Source organism: Mus caroli, unplaced genomic scaffold (genome assembly GCF_978045245.1).
Source record: "Mus caroli unplaced genomic scaffold, Mus_caroli_1 scaffold_15, whole genome shotgun sequence".
Classification (NCBI taxonomy): Eukaryota; Metazoa; Chordata; class Mammalia; order Rodentia; family Muridae; genus Mus; species Mus caroli.
This window is the reverse complement of record NW_028227270.1, coordinates 98,309,232-98,327,628: the sequence shown is the minus strand read 5'-3', so window position 1 is coordinate 98,327,628 and position 18,397 is coordinate 98,309,232. Positions and strand designations below refer to the sequence as shown.

Sequence of the window (18,397 nt, the reverse complement as noted above, 5' to 3'; positions counted from 1 at the left end):
ACTCATGATGTCAGGCCAGGGTATGCTATAGACCATTATAGCAATTATGATTCAAAAAGATTAATAGCAGGGACTGGAGAGAATGCTAAGTGACTCAGAGTAACGTTGTACTTTTAGAGGACCAAGGCTAGTTCTCTGCACACACAAGGTGACTCACAATCACCTATAACTTCAGTATCAGGGAATCTGATGCTTTCTATTGGCCTCTTCAAATATTGTATGCACATGATACAGATACATATACTTGGGCTACACACATAAACAAAAAATAAAAAACCGAATGGATTTTTAAAAAATCCTTTATTGGATATTTTCTTTATTTACACTTCATCTGTTTTCCACTTTCCAGGTCTCCCCTTGGGAAACTCCCTATCCCATCCCCCATCTCCTTATCTCTATGATGGTGCTCTTCCACCCACCCACCCCCTCCTGCCTTCCCTCCCTTGCATTCCCCTACACTGGGACATCGAACCCTCTCTTGCCCAAAGGCAGTTCCTCCCACTGATGTCCAACAAGGCTGTCCTCTGCCACATATGTGGCTGGAGCCATGGGTCCCTCCATGTGTATTCATCAGTTGGTGGACCAGTCCCTGGGAGCTCCGGGGATCTGGTCAATTGACACTGTGGCTCCCCCCATGGGGCTGCAAACCCCCTCAGCTCCTTTCAGTCCCTTCTCCAACTCCTCCACCAGGGACCCCACGTTCAGTCCAATGGTTGGCTGTGAGGCTCTGCACAGCCTCTCAGGAGATAACCATACCAGGCTCCTGTCAGCAAGCATTTCCTTAGCATCCACAATAGCACCTGGGTTTGGTGACTGTATATAAGATGGAATCCCAGGTGGGGCAGTCTCTGGATGTCTTTTCCTTCTGTCTCTGTTCCACTATTTGTCTCCATATTTCCTCCAGTATTTTGTTCCCCCTTCTAAGAAGCACTGAAACATCCACACTTTGGTCGTCCTTCTACTTGGGCTTCATATGGTCTGTGAATTGAATCTTGGGTATTCCAAACTTTTGGGCTAATATCCACTTATCAGTGAGTGTGTATCATGTGTGTTCTGTTGTGACTGAGTTACCTCACTCAGGGTGATATTTTCAAGTTCCATCCATTTGCCTGCAAATTTCATGAAGTCATTGTTTTTAATAGGTAAGTAGTATTTTGTGGAAATGTGTGAGCTTAGAGAACATAAGATGACTGCTGAAAGACTATGCTAGAATAGCATGTTGGGGGTCTTCCACTAGAGGGTTGTGACCATCACTCCCTTCCTGGAATGATCCAGCAAAACAGGCTTTACAAGAAAGCCCTACAAAGCAGGTTCAGATAACAACCAAAAATATTTCAGTTCCCTCTTCTGGTGACTAAGACCTCACCTCAGCTAGGGCCATCAATGCTGCTTAGGGAAGGTCATTAAATGCTTGCCTCTCAGGAAGGGAGAGGCTAATTACTATTTCTAAAGGGGAGGGGGGAATGACAAGGTCAGCACTGGCCAACAATGGGCTTAAACCAACTCTTGTTGTTACCAAAATCTACCCTTGAATTGTATAAAAAGTGTATGCTTAAGGAGATTCAGGTTTGCCACAGAACAGAATGCCAACTCTAAAAACAAAAATAATAGGAAGCAACAATTACTTTTCCTTAATATCTCTGAATGTCAATGGACTCAATTCCCCAATAAAAAGACATAGACTAACAGACTGGCTACACAAACAGGACCCAACATTCTGCTGCTTACAGGAAACCCATCTCAGGGAAAAAGACAGACACTACCTCAGAGTGAAAGGCTGGAAAACAAATTTCCAAGCAAATGGTCTGAAAAAACAAGCTGGAGTAGCCATTCTAATATTGAATAAAATCGACTTCCAACCCAAAGTTATCAAAAAAGACGAGGGACACTTCATACTCATCAAAGGTAAAATCCTCCAAAAGGAACTCTCAATTCTGAATATCTATGCTCCAAATGCAAAGGCAACCACATTCATTAAATACACTTTAGTAAAGCTCAAAGCACGCATTGCACCTCAAACAATAATAGTGGGAGACTTCAACACACCACTTTCATCAATGGACAGATCGTGGAAAGAGAAACTAAACAGGGACACAGTGAAACTAACAGAAGTTATGAAACAAATGGACTTAACAGATATCTACAGAACATTTTATCCTAAAACAAAAGGATATACCTTCTTCTCAGAACCTCACGGGACCTTCTCCAAAACTGACCATATAATTGGTCACAAAACAGGCCTCAACAGATACAAAAATATTGAAAATTTCCCATGCATCCTATCAGACCACCATGGATTAAGACTGATCTTCAATAACAACATAAATAATGGAAAGCCATAATTCACCTGGAAAATGAACAACACTCTTCTCAATGATACCTTGGTCAAGGATGGAATAAAGAAAGAAATTAAAGACGTTTTAGAGTTTAATGAAAATGAAGCCACAACATACCCAAACCTATGGGACACAATAAAAGCATTTCTAAGAGGAAAACTCATAGCTCTGAGTGCCTCCAAAAAGAAACTGGAGAGAGCACACACTAGCAGCTTGACAACACATCTAAAAGCTGTAGAAAAAAAGGAAGAAAATTGACCCAAGAGGAGTAGACAGCAGGAAATAATCAAACTCAGGGGTGAAATCAACACAAGTGGAAACAAGAAGAACTATTCAAAGAATTAACCAAACTCGGAGTTGGTTCTTTGAGAAAATAAACAAGATAGATAAAACCTTAGCCAGACTCACTAGAGGACACAGGGGCAACATCCTAATTAACAAAATCAGAAATGAAAAGGGAGACATAACAACAGATCCTGAAGAAATCGAAAACACCATCAGATCCTTCTACAAAAGGCTATACTCAACAAAACTGGAAAACCTGGATGAAATGGACAAGTTTCTAGACACATACCAGGTACCAAAGTTAAATCAGGATCAAGTTAGCGATCTAAACAGTCCCATATCCCCTAAAGAAATAGAAGCAGTCATTAATAGTCTCCCAGCCAAAAAAGCCCAGAACCAGATGGGTTTAGTGCAGAGTTCTACCAGACCTTCAAAGAAGATCTAATTCCAGTTCTGCACAAACTATTCCACAAAATAGAAGTGGAAGGAACTCTACCCAACTCATTCTATGAAGCCACAATTACTCTGATACCTAAACCACAGAAAGATCCAACAAAGAGAGAGAACTTCAGACCAATTTCCCTTATGAATATTGATGCAAAAATCCTCAATAAAATTCTCACTAACTGAATCCAAGAACACATTAAAGCAATCATCCATCCTGACCAAGTAGGTTTTATTCCAGGGATGCAGGGATGGTTTAATATACAGAAATCCATCAATGTAATCCATTATATAAACAAACTCAAAGACAAAAACCACATGATCATCTCATTAGATGCTGAGAAAGCATTTGACAAAATCCAACACCCATTCATGATAAAAGTCTTGGAAAGATCAATCAGGAATTCAAGGCCCATACCTAAACATGATAAAAGCAATCTACAGCAAACCAGTATCCAATATCAAAGTAAATGGTGAGAAGCTGGAAGCATTCCCACTAAAATCAGGGACTAGACAAGGCTGACCATTCTCTCCATACCTATTCAACATTGTACTTGAAGTCTTGGCCAGAGAAATTCGACAACAAAAGGAAATCAAAGGGATACAAATTGGAAAAGATGAAGTCAAAATATCACTTTTTGCAGATGATATGATAGTATATATAAGTGACCCTAAAAATTCAACCAGAGAACTCCTAAACCTGATAAACAGCTTCAGTGAACTAGCTGGATATAAAATTAACTCAAACAAGTCAATGGCCTTTCTCTACACAAAGAATAAACAGGCTGAGAAAGAAATTAGGTAAATAACACCCTTCTCAATAGTCACAGACAATATAAAATGTCTTGGCATGACTCTAACTAAGGAAGTGAAAGATCTGTATGATAAAAACTTCAAGTCTCTGAAGAAAGAAATTAAAGAAGATCTCAGAAGATGGAAAGATCTCCCATGCTCATGGATTGGCAGAATCAACATTGTAAAAATGGCTATCCTGCCGAAAGCAATCTACAGATTCAATGCAATCCCCATCAAAATTCCAACTCAATTCTTCAATGAATTAGAAAGAGCAATCTGCAAATTCATCTGGAATAACAAAAAACCTAGGATAGCAAAAACTCTTCTCAAGGATAAAAGAACCTCTGATGGAATCACCATGCCTGACCTAAAGTTTTACTACAGAGCAATTGTGATAATAACTGCATGGTTCTGGTATAGTGACAGACAAGTAGACCAATGGAATAGAATTGAAGACCCAGAAATGAACCCACACAGCTACGGTCACTTGATCTTCGACAAGGGAGCTAAAACCATCCAGTGGAAGAAAGACAGCATTTTCAACAAATGGTGCTGGTACAACTGGTTGTTTTCATGTAGAAGAATGTGAATAGATCCATTCCTATCTCCTTGTACTAAGGTCAAATCTAAGTGGATCAAGGAACTTCACATAAAACCAGAGACACTGAAACTTATAGAGGAGAAAGTGGGGGAAAGCCTTGAAGATATGGGCACAGGGGAAAAATTCCCGAATAGAATAGCAATGGCTTGTGCTGTAAGATCGAGAATTGACAAATGGGACCTCATGAAACTGCAAAGCTTCTGCAAGGCAAAAGTCACCGTCAATAAGACAAAAAGACCACCAACAGATTGGGAAAGGATCTTTACCTATCCTAAATCAGATAGGGGACTAATATCTAATATATATAAAAACTCAAGAATGTGGACTCCAGAAAATCAAATAACCCCATTTAAAAATGGGGCTCAGAACTGAACAAAGAATTCTCACCTGAGGAATACTGAATGGCAGAGAAGCACCTGAAAAAATGTTCAACATCCTTAATCATCAGGGAAATGCAAATCAAAACAACCCTGAAATTCCACCTCACACCAGTCAGAATGGCTAAGATCAAAAATTCAGATGACAGCAGATGCTGGCGAGGATGTGGAGATAGTGGAACACTCCTCCATTGTTGGTGGGATGCAAGCTTGTACAACCACTCTGCAAATCAGTCTGGCGGTTCCTTAGAAAATTGGACATAGTACTACAGGAGGATACAGCAATACAGCTACTGGGCATATATCCAGAAGATCTCCCAACAAGTAAGAAGGACACATGCTCCACTATGTTCATAGCAGCCTTATTTATAATAGCCAGAAGCTGGAAAGAACCCAGATGTCCCTCAACAGAGGAATGGATACAGAAAGTGTGGTACATTTACACAATGGAGTACTACTCAGCTATTAAAAAGAATGAATTTATGAAATTCCTAGGCAAATGGATGGACCTGGAGGGCATCATCCTGAGTGAGGTAACACAATCACAAATGAACTCACACAATATGTACTCACTGATAAGTGGATATTAGCCCAAAACTTAGGATACCCAAGATATAAGATACAATTTGCTAAACGCATAAAACTCAAGAAGAATGAAGACCAAAGTGTGGACACTGTGCCCCTTCTTAGAATTGGGAACAAAACACCCATGGAAGGAGTTACAGAGACAAAGTTTGGAGCTGTGACAAAAGGATGGACCATTTAGAGCCTGCCATATCCAGGGTTCCATCCCATAATCAGCTTCCAAACGCTGACCCCATTGCATACACTAGTAAGATTTTGCTGAAAGGACCCAGATATAGCTGTCTCTTGTGAGACTAGGCCGGGGCCTAGCAAACACAGAAGTGGATGCTCACAGTCAACTATTGGATGGATCACAGGGCTCCCAATGGAGGAGCTAGAGAAAGTACCCAAGGAGCTAAAGGGATCTGCAACCCTATAGGTGGAACAACATTATGAACTAACCAGTATCCCGGAGCTCTTGACTCTAGCTGCATATGAATCAAAAGATGGCCTAGTCGGCCATCACTGGAAAGAGAGGCCCATTGAACATGCAAACTTTATATGCCCCAGTACAGGGGAACGCCAGGGCCAAAAGAATGGGAATGGGTGGGTAGGGAAGTGGGGGGGAGGGTATGGGGGACTTTTGGAATACCATTGGAAATGTAATTGAGGAAAATATGTAATAAAAAATATTAAAAATAAAAAATTAAAAAATTTTTTAAATTAAAAAATATATTAAAATGTATTATATGTTAAGTGTATTATTAAAATATATCTAAAAATAGAATTTGAATCAAAATTAATCAAAAGTGATAGGGAAAGACACAACATACTCAGCAAAGTCCAAAAAATCCACCAAGAAAACATTTCATTTATTAACATCGATGCCTAATATCAAATGTAGCTATTTTTGTAAAAGAAATACTACTGCAGCTTAAATCACACATTTACCCTACACACATGTCATGGTAGATTTCGCAATCCCACTCTCACCAATGAATCATTTATGCAGACACAAACTAAACAGAGCTAACAGACATTATAAAACAAATGGACTGGGCAGATATTGACAGAGTATTTCACCCAAACATAAAAGAATGTACCTTCTTCTCAGCACCTCATAGGAAGTTCTGTAAAATTGACCACATATGAGGAATCAAAGCCAGTCTCAACAGATACAAAAACATTGAAATGATCCCCTGTATCCTGACAGACACCCACATATTAAAGCTGGATATCAAAGCCAACAGTAACAACAAAAAGCTTATGAACTCAAGGAAATTAAACATCTTTCTACCAAATGAAAAATGGTTTAAGACAGAAATAAGAAAAATTAAAGACTTTCTAGAATTTAATGAAAATGAATACATATCATATTCACATGCTGGGGGTCTGTGGGTCTTCTTTCTTGTTTAGTTCTCCTTGAGGCAGCAGAGGGGAAAGAGTATCAGCAGGGAGAAGACATAGTCTTAGGATGTATGGGGTATGATTTGGTCTTAGGAGATATTTAGGATTGATGTATAATAATAAAAAAACATTTACTTATCTAAATCTAAGTCACTTTGCTACTGGAGCTGATCTGCCTGAGTCCCTTTGAAGCCAGAAAATTCAGTCTCTGGCATGTAACACCTCACTGTACAACAGCAATGTATAAAGAAAAGGATTAACTTCTAGAGCCTGTTCCAGATGCCTCTTTCTTGTTGGACTAGAGGGAAGTTTGGAGCAATAAACTTCTGAACCAGGAGAAGAGAATCAGGCTCATAGAAGGAAAATCTTTTACATAAGCAAATATGCATAAACCCACATAAATTTATATATAGATTAACACATGCATATTTATATTTCATTCAAACCAGGGGGACCAGCTTGTATACATTCTCAAAATTACATACTAACACACACATATCCATACTTACATATCCATTTGGAGCAATAGAACAAGCACCAGTGCTAAAATAATTCATTCATTATGGGTGAAAAATGAGTTTCAATCTTTACTGTATAGAGAAAGAAAAAGCTTCTATCATTTTTATTGCTAAATGAATCAAACCCAAGTCTGTAGGAAGAAAGTTTTTTTTTTTCTTTTAATGGGTCTAAGCCTGCCTTGTTATTAAGAAAAGGCATGTTTTATCCCATGGTAAGGAAAAGCCTGCCTGCTCTTTTTGCTCTCTATGCAGCTTTTTCTGTTTTCCTCTTTCCGTCTGCATTCTGCATATTGTTCTCTTAGTTTTTTTTTTAATGTTACCTTATAGTTTCTAAGTTATTCCATTCTGCATTCTCCTCCTAATAATAATAATGCTCTTACTCTCAATGCCTTTTCTCTAAATGCTATGCTTTACTTCTAAGTCTTGAGTTCAGTTCTTCCTAAAAATGTTCCATGTCCTTGCTAAAAAATTATCTTCAATTCTGTTCTAAACATTGCTGTTCATATCTATATAAAAGTATTCTGTCTAAAAAGTTCTCAGCTCATTTCTGTCTCTTCTCTTCAATCTCAACACTTATATATCTTTCAAAATACATGAACACATGGTAAAAAGTTCATCACAAGTTTACACATAAATTCAAATCATAAATCAAGCAAGAAGTTCACAACAGAGAATGTTTAGATGCATATCCATTAGGAGTAATTATTTGGCTAAACATTTATTACCTGTCACAGCTCCACAAGTTCGTGGAGAATTAAAACCCATAACTAAGTTATTAGTGATGTTTTGTGCAGATAAACCTAATCAATGTAATCAAGATTTTATTTTCTATCCTGGTACCTATAATAAATCATCAGTTTCCTTTTCTTTTTTTTTTTTTTTTTTTTTTCTTTTCATCTCCTCTGTATTTATCTTTTAGAGCAGAATGTGATTGGGCACTGTTATTTCCATTCACAAGCCTTGCTGAGTTACAAGACCTAGGAAACTTAGGGTTTTGTTCTCAGGACTTTGGAAAACAAGCCACTTGGGGAATTCCTGTCAGGTTGTTCTAACTTGTGTTTACTTCTAAGACTAATACATGCAGAATTAACTACAGGAAATGAAAATTTTAAGATGTAATTTAAGCCATCTTAATTTGGTCTACTAAGGAATCCAGCTCAACAGCTAAACACTTCAGACCACAAAGTTAACATGAACAGTAGGTTACATTACGTCTTACAACAAACGTTCCATCAACCTCTTGAGTTAAACCTATAGTATCACAGTATCACATGTAGAAATTTTATCTTCCCCTTAATTTTCATGCCACACAGATGTTTTAAATGTTAACAAAAATAAACAAAAATCATGGAAAATATATTATCAGAAGGAATGAAGGTAAGCAAACATAGTTCTGGTGACTTAGTCTATTTCTTCCATGCGCGATGTGTCGTCGTCTCCTTCTCCAGGGGAGGCATTTCTTCATTTACAGCAGCACTGGTGTCATCCGCAGTAGGATCATCCTCATCAATACCTAGACCAAGCTTGATCATCCTGTAGATCCTGTTAGCATGGGTCTGGGGATCTTCCAGACTGAAGCCGGAAGACAGGAGTGCAGTTTCATACAGCAAGATGACCAGATCTTTCACAGATTTGTCATTCTTGTCAGCCTCTGCCTTTTGCCTTAAGGTTTCAATAATGGAGTGATCAGGGTTTATCTCCAGGTGTTTCTTTGCTGCCATGTAACCCATTGTTGAGTTGTCTCTGAGGGCTTGAGCTTTCATGATTCTCTCCATGTTTGCTGTCCACCCATACGTGCTTGTGACAATACAGCATGGGGATGTCACCAATCGGTTTGACACAACCACCTTTTCAACCTTCTTCTCCAAAATATCTTTCATAATTTTGCAGAGGTTCTCAAATTTTGTCTTTTTCTCCTCCTGTTTCTTCTTTTCCTCCTCATCTTCTGGAAGTTCCAGTCCTTCTTTGGTAACAGACACCAAGGTCTTGCCCTCAAATTCCTTCAGCTGTTGCACACAATACTCATCAATGGGCTCAATCATATAAATTACTTCTAAGCCATGCTTTCGGAGACGTTCCACAAAGGCCGAGTTAGCAACCTGGTCCTTGGTCTCACCTGTGATAAAATAGATGTGCTTCTGGTTTTCCTTCATTCTGGTGCAGTAGTCCTTCAGAGAAACCATCTCATCCCCAGAAGCAGACGTGTAGTACCGCAACAGCTCTGAAAGCTTCTTCCGATTCTGAGAGTCTTCATGAATTCCAAGCTTTATATTTTTTGAGAACTGCTCATAAAACTTTTTGTAGTTCTCTTTATCTTCTGCTAGTTCAGTAAATAGTTCTAAGCATTTCTTGACCAAATTCTTTCTGATAACTTTCAGAATTTTGCTTTGTTGCAGCATTTCACAGGAAATATTTAGAGGGAGATCCTCAGAATCCACTACCCCTCTAATGAAATTCAGATACTCCGGGATTAGCTCCTCGCAGTTATCCATGATGAAAACTCTGCGAACATACAACTTGATGTTGTTCTTCTTCTTTCTGTTTTCAAACAGATCAAAAGGAGCGCGTCTTGGGACAAAAAGAAGGGCCCGGAATTCTAATTGTCCTTCAACAGAAAAATGCTTTACTGCCAAATGTTCTTCCCAATCGTTGGTTAAGCTCTTGTAGAACTCTCCATATTCCTCATTAGTGATGTCATCAGGATTTCTCGTCCAAATCGGCTTGGTTTTTTTGAGTTCTTCTTGATCAATGTACTTTTCCTTTATCTTCTTCTTTTTCTTCTTGTCACCATCCTTCTTCTCCTCCTCCTCTTCATCAGAACCAACATCTTCTATTTCAGGTTTATCATCAGACTCCTTTTCTTTTTTAAAGATTTATTTATTTATTATATGTAAGTACACTGTAGCTGTCTTCAGACACTTCAGAAGAGGGAGTCAGATATTGTTACGGATGGTTGTGAGCCACCATGTGGTTGCTGGGATTTGAACTCCTGACCTTCGGAAGAGCAGTCGGGTGCTCTTACCCACTGAGCCATCTCACCAGCCCTTCAGACTCCTTTTCTTCTTTTTCTTTCTCTTCCTCTTTCTCTTCCTTTTCTTCAGCCTCATCATCACTGACTTCCTTATCTCGTTCCTTCTCCACAAAGAGAGTAATGGGATAGCCAATGAACTGAGAATGCTTCTTCACGATCTCCTTTATTCTCCTTTCCTCCAAATACTCAGTTTGGTCTTCTTTCAGATGCAAGATAACCTTTGTTCCACGACCCATTGGTTCACCTGTGTCAGTCCTCACTGTGAAGGATCCCCCAGCTGAGGACTCCCAGGCATACTGCTCATCGTCGTTATGCTTGGTGATGACAGTCACTTTCTCAGCAACCAAATACGCAGAGTAAAAACCAACACCAATCTGGCCAATCATAGAGATATCTGCACCAGCCTGCAAAGCCTCCATGAAGGCTTTGGTGCCCGACTTGGCAATGGTGCCAAGGTTATTGATCAAATCGGCCTTGGTCATTCCAATTCCGGTATCCACAATCGTCAGGGTTCGGTCCTGTTTGCTGGGAATGAGATTGATGTGCAGCTCCTTCCCTGAGTCCAGTTTACTGGGGTCCGTCAGGCTCTCGTATCGGATTTTATCCAGAGCGTCCGATGAATTGGAGATGAGCTCCCTCAGAAAGATCTCTTTGTTCGAGTAGAAGGTATTGATGATCAAGGACATTAACTGGGCAATTTCTGCCTGAAAGGCAAAGGTCTCGACCTCCTCCTCCTCCATTGGTTGGTCTTGGGTCTGGGTTTCCTCAGGCATCGTGGCTGAATGAACACGCACGAGACGTGACGCTCCGCACCAGAACACTGAAGCAACTCCAGTTTCCTTTTCATGGCCTTTGGTTAATAGTTTTGCCACCTTTTGGAATGTGCTCTCAATAGTAGAATGCTGCTTATTATCTTAGAAGCAATTAACTGGTGACACTTGGGGACTGGCAGATTTCTCATTGCAGTTTTGATTATCAGAGAGAACTAATAGTAGTTCCACTATAAAAGAGTATATAATAAATACTAATATAATTTTAGGAATTCTCATAGGATCATCATTAACAATGCATAAGTCATCTATTTGCCTATATAACATCACTACAAGACAGTACATCTTTGTAATTCTGCAAAGATATGTTCAAAATGGTGGGTCAAAACCTAGTGATTGTTAAATATATTTAACAATACCAGAAAAAGCATATTAATAGCAGGAATCTAACATAAAATGCATTTCTCCTAGGCCTCAAATCACAGAGCAAATCCATCATGGATTGTTCTTAATCCAAGGCAGAGTCATCTCAGTAAGATTACCTGCTAGTTATGGACTTCTCCTATGACTGCTCCTGACATTTAAACTGATGGAACACAATGAAAGTGGTGTTACTAGGGAAATCTGTAGCATTGAATGTATACATATTAAAAATTTGAGAGAATTCATATTAGCAACTTAACAGCATACGTGAGACAAACAAACAAACAAACAAACAAACTCAAAAAAACCCAAAACCCCAACAACCAATATCTACATTATCTATGAACTACAGTAGCACATTATAGTACTGGCCATGCAGATCCAAAACAGGGCCATGATACAGGGCCACAACAGGATTCCTGAGAGGAGTCCCCATGAAAAGCTAGTGTTGATAGTGTAGCAGAAGTCAGAGGCCTGGAGCCAGACCAATGACTCCTTGCAATAAATGATTGCAAGTAAAACAGACTGAGTCACCCAGACCCAGGAAGATAAACATAATATGTATTCCTTATAAGTTAATATTAGCCTTTGAGTAAAACAACCAGCTATACCCTGTAGACATAGTGAGTCTAAGAAAGGAAGTGGTCTAGGAAAGAAACATGGATCTCTGAGGGTTGGGAAAATTCAGTACATTTTACAGGAGAGATGGTTCAGAGGTTAAGAGCACTAGCTTTCCTCCCAGAGGACCTGAGTTCAATTCCTAAAAACCTCATGGTGGCTTACAACCATCTATAATGAAATCTACTGTCCTTTTCTTGAGTGAAGGCATACAGGCCAGCAGAGCACTCTTTAAGTAGTAACTAAATATTTAAAATGAACAGATTTATAAATTGACTGGGAGCATGCAGTGACAGGAACAGGAAGATAAGGTTGAGGGAAAGATCGGTGGAGGAAGAGAGTGTAGGAGAGATGGCTGCAATTGGGTAGTATTGGGTAGAATTTGGAAATCCAGAGCAGTGGTAACTTTCTGGGATCTCTGAAGGTGAACCTAATGAAGACTCCTAGTAATAGTGAATACTAAGTGTGAACTGGCCATTTGTTTTAGCCAGGTAAGGTCTCCAGGGATCATACTAGACTGCACTCAGTTGGGTTTTGTGCCAAGGGTCTCCCACAAAAATTCCCCTTAAACCACGAATTCACTAAGAAAAAGTGTTGACCTCTGGAAACTGGCATTGGGGCTCCATTAGCAATGACAACATCCACACAACTCATTGAACTTGGAGACACTAAACTGGTGTCTACATGAAGCCTTCTGGTAGGCTTCAGAAACAGGAACATGGATGCCAACTCAACCACAAAACCTTTGACCTTAAATCTGTCTTGCCTGAAAAAATTATTCCAGGGCACTGGTAGCACAGAAGATATGGGACAAGCCAACCAATGTCTAATTTTATGTAATGTCCTACTCTGTGAGAAGGAACCCATACCCCAGACGACTTGCCTGACCAAAAAACAGAGACTAGAGAGCCCACAGACCTAGGGCAAAATCAAACATTGTTAGTTTTATAAAATGTATCAATAAAATTACTCCTCATGATATCTTTCTGAGCTCATAGATCAATGTGTTATCCAGCCTTCATCAGAAAATCTTCCTCCAGCAGCAGATAGGAACAGATATAGAGACTCAGAGTCAGATATTAGGCAGAAAGGAAGTCTATCTAGGAAGTTTCCATCAAATCCTGCACCTCATAGAACAGGGGAACTTTTGGAAGAGGAGGCAGAAATTGTAAGAAATTGTAAGAGGATGGAGGACATCCAGAGAACAAGGCCCTGTAAATCAGTTAAGCAAGGAGCATACGTGCATAGAAACTGAAGCATCAAGCACAGGGCCTGAGTGAGTACACAGGAGGTCCTCTATAGATATGGGAAGCTCGGTTCACAGAAAATGGTTAGGTATTCATTTTCTCACTCCACATCCTTCCTCTCAAAATAATTAAACCCTAATTTTTCTGGAAATAACTTCTGAGCAAAACGGATGTTGTAATTGTGGGAAAGAGGGAAGCTGTACTTCAGGAACTGAAGCCCTGTAGTGGCCTTCCTTCCTTCTGATATTGTGACAACATGAAACCTGAAGTTTGCAGTACCTGATGCAGTACCAAGAGCCCCAGAGATCCAGACAGTACAAATATGACCTGGCAAGTGTCACCTTCCCAGGATTGCTCCAGAGCCTGGCTGCACCACAGAAGTTCGGGTGAGTACATGGAGGTAAGATCTTAGATGCCCTCAGCTATGCCATAGAGAATTTCATTAAAATTGAAGTATCTCTCTAACTAAGCCAGGAAGTAGTTGAGAGGATCTGTGAGCCTTGGACCCTCTGCTTTCCTTCTAATTCTGACAGGGCTGGTCCCTGGCCTCAGAAAGATCAAAGGAGTGAGTTCCTAGAGATATGGAAATGGGACAGAAATGCTGAGGCATTGCTATCCATCCTCAGCCTGGAGTAGGGCATAGCTCTGGGTGGGCATTTGCCTGAGGTTACTTCCTTTCATGTTTTAAAGAAATCAGTAAGATATAGAAGATTTTTTTGGCACTTATCAAAAATTTGAGACAAGCATAATGATACACTCCTATAACATCAGCGCTAGAGAGACTGAAGATAATTATTCAATGCTAGCCTGGTTTACACAGGAAGACTCTGTCTCAAAAATAACAAAAAAGAAAACCAAACAAAAATTCTTATATTTAGTCTCAATGCTTGCCAGCCTTTTGACTTCAACAGTGTCATTACTGTTTGTAAAAATTGTATTTTTTATTTTCCTACATTTCCACACTTTATATATTGACATATGTTTTCTGTATAGTAACATTTAATTCCTAATTCAAAACTTTTCTTTCTGTATCCATGCTAATATTCTCTAGATTCTATCACATAATATTATGCATACTTATATCAACTTCAGCTACTGCATACCTGCTGGGTACATAGACATCTACATTACTAGAGTAGCAGTTAAACATTACCATATTGAGAAGTCCTGCTTTAAGGATCCAGGCTGTGAAGTAGTACATCCTGAAACATCTAACTTTAATTTTATCCCACTGCTAAACAGCAAAGAACAATAAGTAGTTTTTTTCTTTGTTTTTGTTTGCTTCTTTTTAGTGAACCAGGATAAAAGGATGTAGCCTTTCCAATGCTTGGAGACTAGACCCATACATCCATCTCTCAAAACACAAGTTCATCCTGTCTTTTAAAATAATTTTCTAGCATTCCTGAAGATAATGTGGAAGATTAATCACCTCTGTCCTACTCCTGACAGGCCACTTCAGTAGAAGGAATCAATTATTAAAAGACAAAAAGCTAGTCTAATATATGATTTAAAGTTAGGAAAAGGGAAGAGATAAAAATGTTCAAAATACTAAGATGTAGAAATTGAAGTTATAAAGCTTTGAAGCTAAATGCAATTCTAGAAATTGTTGTGCTAAGATGCAGATGAGAAAGGAGTATTGAACAAAGGAGAGATGTGGAAGGTAAAGTTACTAATGCTGAGAGAGGTTACAGGTGTTGAGCAGCAGGGTTTCCCACTGTCTGTGTGTGATGTGGGGAAGGCAGACAGGTTCAGCATGAGCCTTGGGCTTTGGGAATTGGGTGGGGAAATATGAAGGAATAAGGTGAGAAACAGGAAGAAATTTTGTTTGCTAAATGCAATTCTAGAAATTGTTGTGCTAAGATGCAGATGAGAAAGGAGTATTGAACAAAGGAGAGATGTGGAAGGTAAAGTTACTAATGCTGAGAGAGGTTACAGGTGTTGAGCAGCAGGGTTTCCCACTGTCTGTGTGTGATGTGGGGAAGGCAGACAGGTTCAGCATGAGCCTTGGGCTTTGGGAATTGGGTGGGGAAATATGAAGGAATAAGGTGAGAAACAGGAAGAAATTTTGTTTGTGGAAATGTGGAGTTCAACTCAACTATTCTGATACAAGGGTAATATATAAATGCAGAAAGATAGGCAGACAGACAGACAGACACACACACACACACACACACACACGAACAAGTCTGTTTTGATGGTTTATAGCTATGAAATTAAAATCTCTTTTTAAAAGTTTACATTCCAACCAGTTACCAAACATCTGTCAGCACACAACAACGCAGAGTCCACAGGAGAAGGGGTGGGAGTTTCTAATACCTCTTCTGCAACATGCCTCCATCACTTTCTCTTGAACACCAGATAATGGTATTATGCAAAATATGTTGTTCAGATCCTGATTACTGATGCTTTCTTTAAATTATATTTACATCCTGTATACAAGAAAAAAATGGTTTTCAAGTTTATTAAGAAAATAAGTTTTCTCTTCATCCCTGTGCTTAGCATTCTGGGGAACATGTCTGTTTCTCTGAATTATATGTTCAGTTGGTGTGGAGGCCCTGAAAAGAAACTCATACACCTTATTCTCCTCTACTTGGCTTTTACAAACATTCTAATCTTTCTTACCAAAGGGTTGCCAAAGACTATTGTAGCTTTTGGTTTGAGAAACTTCCTAGATGACATAGGCTGTAAAATCATTGCTTATCTGGAGAGGGTGGCCTGAGGCCTCTCCATCTGCACCAGCAGTCTCCTCACTGTGGTCTAGGACATCATTATCAGTCCGAGAGGATCTGGGTAGAGGAGGCTCAGGCCAAAGTCTGCATGGCACATCCTTCCATTCTTCTCATTCTTTAGGATAATCAATGGTTTAATGTGTGTGAACCTAATCTATTCTACTACAAATGCAAGACTGAATGTATCGCAGCTTAAAACTGATGACAACTATTGTTATTTTATTTTACCAAATCAGAAAATAAATTGGATTACTCTTCCTCTCATGGTTCTGAGAGATGCAGTGTTTCAGGGTGCCATGGGAGGGGCCAGTGGTTATATGTTATTTGTTCTCCATAAGTATCACCAGCAAGTCCTCTACCTTCAGAACTCCAAGCTTCTCTACAGAACTCCTCCTGAGCTGAGAGCTGCTCAAAGTGTTCTCTTTCTGATGCTCTGAATTGTTTTCTTCTATTGGTTTGATTGTGCCTTTTCTCTGTTTCTAAGTCTCTTTTCAAGGGACAGTACCTTGATGGCAAATATTCGAGAGTTTCTGGCCCTTGGTTATGCAACTTTTAGCCCCCTTGTGCTGATCACAGGGATGGGCTTCTGGTTGAATGTTGGCATGCTCAGATGGAGAAAATGAGAAAATGTCTTTCTCATTTCTAAATTCAACAAGTGAGTAAAAACCCTTGGTTCTGCAATATTGTAGGTAAGACACAGTTCCACACAGCAATTTAGGCATGTGTTTTTTTCAAACAATAATCTTAGTGATTGAAGCCTTACACTGAGTGTAATGTTAGCAAATTACAATGTTTTACAAATTTTATTTTCCATTGACTACTCTTTTTATTGGATATTATTTTCTTAACATTTTACCATAAATCTATTAATTTACTGTATAAATAGTTTGCCTACATTTATGACTGTGTAGAATGTGCATGCCTGAGGCCTGTAGAGGCTGGAAGATATCATTAAATGCCTTGTGACAAACTAGATTTGATAGATGGTTCTGAAGCAATATGTATTTTCTGTTAATTGAACCTGGGTTCTCTGGAAGTCCAGCCATGGCTCTTAGCACCTGAGCCATCTATCAGGCATTGAAAAAAAAAATCATTTAAACTAGGATTGGGGAAACATGCAGATGAAGTTCATAAATTTTATCAAAATTCATATTGGGGTAATAAAGTTAGTCTAAATTTTTTATCTTTTACCATACATTATGCTTGCTAAATGTTATTACTATGGAGCTATTTTAGGCTACTTCAAAGTGTCCATAAGTATCTGTAAATATCCATCCATAGATAAGATTTTACAACACTGTGAAAGAATTGATGTACTGTACATTCAGTCAATAGAATCTCAATTCACCAGTCACAGAGCTGAAATGCCCTGACATATTTCATTGCTATTATATATTTGAAGTTTATTTGTAGAAATAAAGACTGCAGATATGGGATAAATGGATAACAAGTCCACAGTAAAGCTTCATTTTATATCTGTCTGTAGATTCTAGATGGATTTTAAAATGTGTGTTTTTCTTTTTCATTGCTGTGACAAGACACCAAGACCAAGGCATCTCATTTTTTTTTTTTTTTTTTTTTTTTTTTTTGGTTTTTCGAGACAGGGTTTCTCTGTGTAGCCCTGGCTGTCCTGGCACTCACTTGTAGACCAAGCTGGCCTCGAACTCAGAAATCCGCCTGCCTCTGCCTCCCGAGTGCTGGGATTAAAGGCGTGCGCCACCACGCCTGGCTGTGTTTTTCTTTTTCAAAATGAATCAATAAGTGTGACCTAAGCAGAGTTTGCAGCTACGCTTTGCTAATGCCTGTTTAGATATGGGACTTGAATTCCTGATCTTTCCATGACTTTTATCATGAAGGGGTGTTGGAATTTGTCAAATGCTTTCTCAGCATCTAAGGAGATGATCATGTGATTTTTGTCTTTGAGTTTGCTTATATAGTGGATTACGTTGATGGATTTCCATATATTAAACCATCCCTGCATCCTGGGGATGAAACCTACTTGCTCAGGATGGATAATTGTTATGATGTGTTCTTGGATTCCATTTGCGAGGACTTTATTGAGTATTTTTGCATCAATATTCGTAAGGGAAATTGGTCTGAAGTTCTCTTTCTTTGTTGGATCTTTCTGTGGTTTAGGTATCAGAGTACTTGTGGCTTCATAGAATAAATTGGGTTGAGTACCTTCTGTTTCTATTTTGTGGGATAGTTTGAGAAGAGTTGGAATTAGGTCTTCTTTGAAGGTCTGATAGAAC

The 18,397-nt window shown here is 39.1% G+C and overlaps 2 pseudogenes; one reads left to right on the top strand and one right to left on the bottom strand.

Moving 5' to 3' along the window:
- Nucleotides 1-8,664: 8,664 nt before the first annotated feature.
- On the bottom strand, nucleotides 8,665-11,202 carry LOC110288354 (heat shock protein HSP 90-alpha-like; annotated as a pseudogene).
- A 4,660-nt stretch (nucleotides 11,203-15,862) lies between these two features.
- On the top strand, nucleotides 15,863-16,791 carry LOC110288353 (vomeronasal type-1 receptor 4-like; annotated as a pseudogene).
- The last annotated feature ends 1,606 nt before the right edge of the window (nucleotides 16,792-18,397 follow it).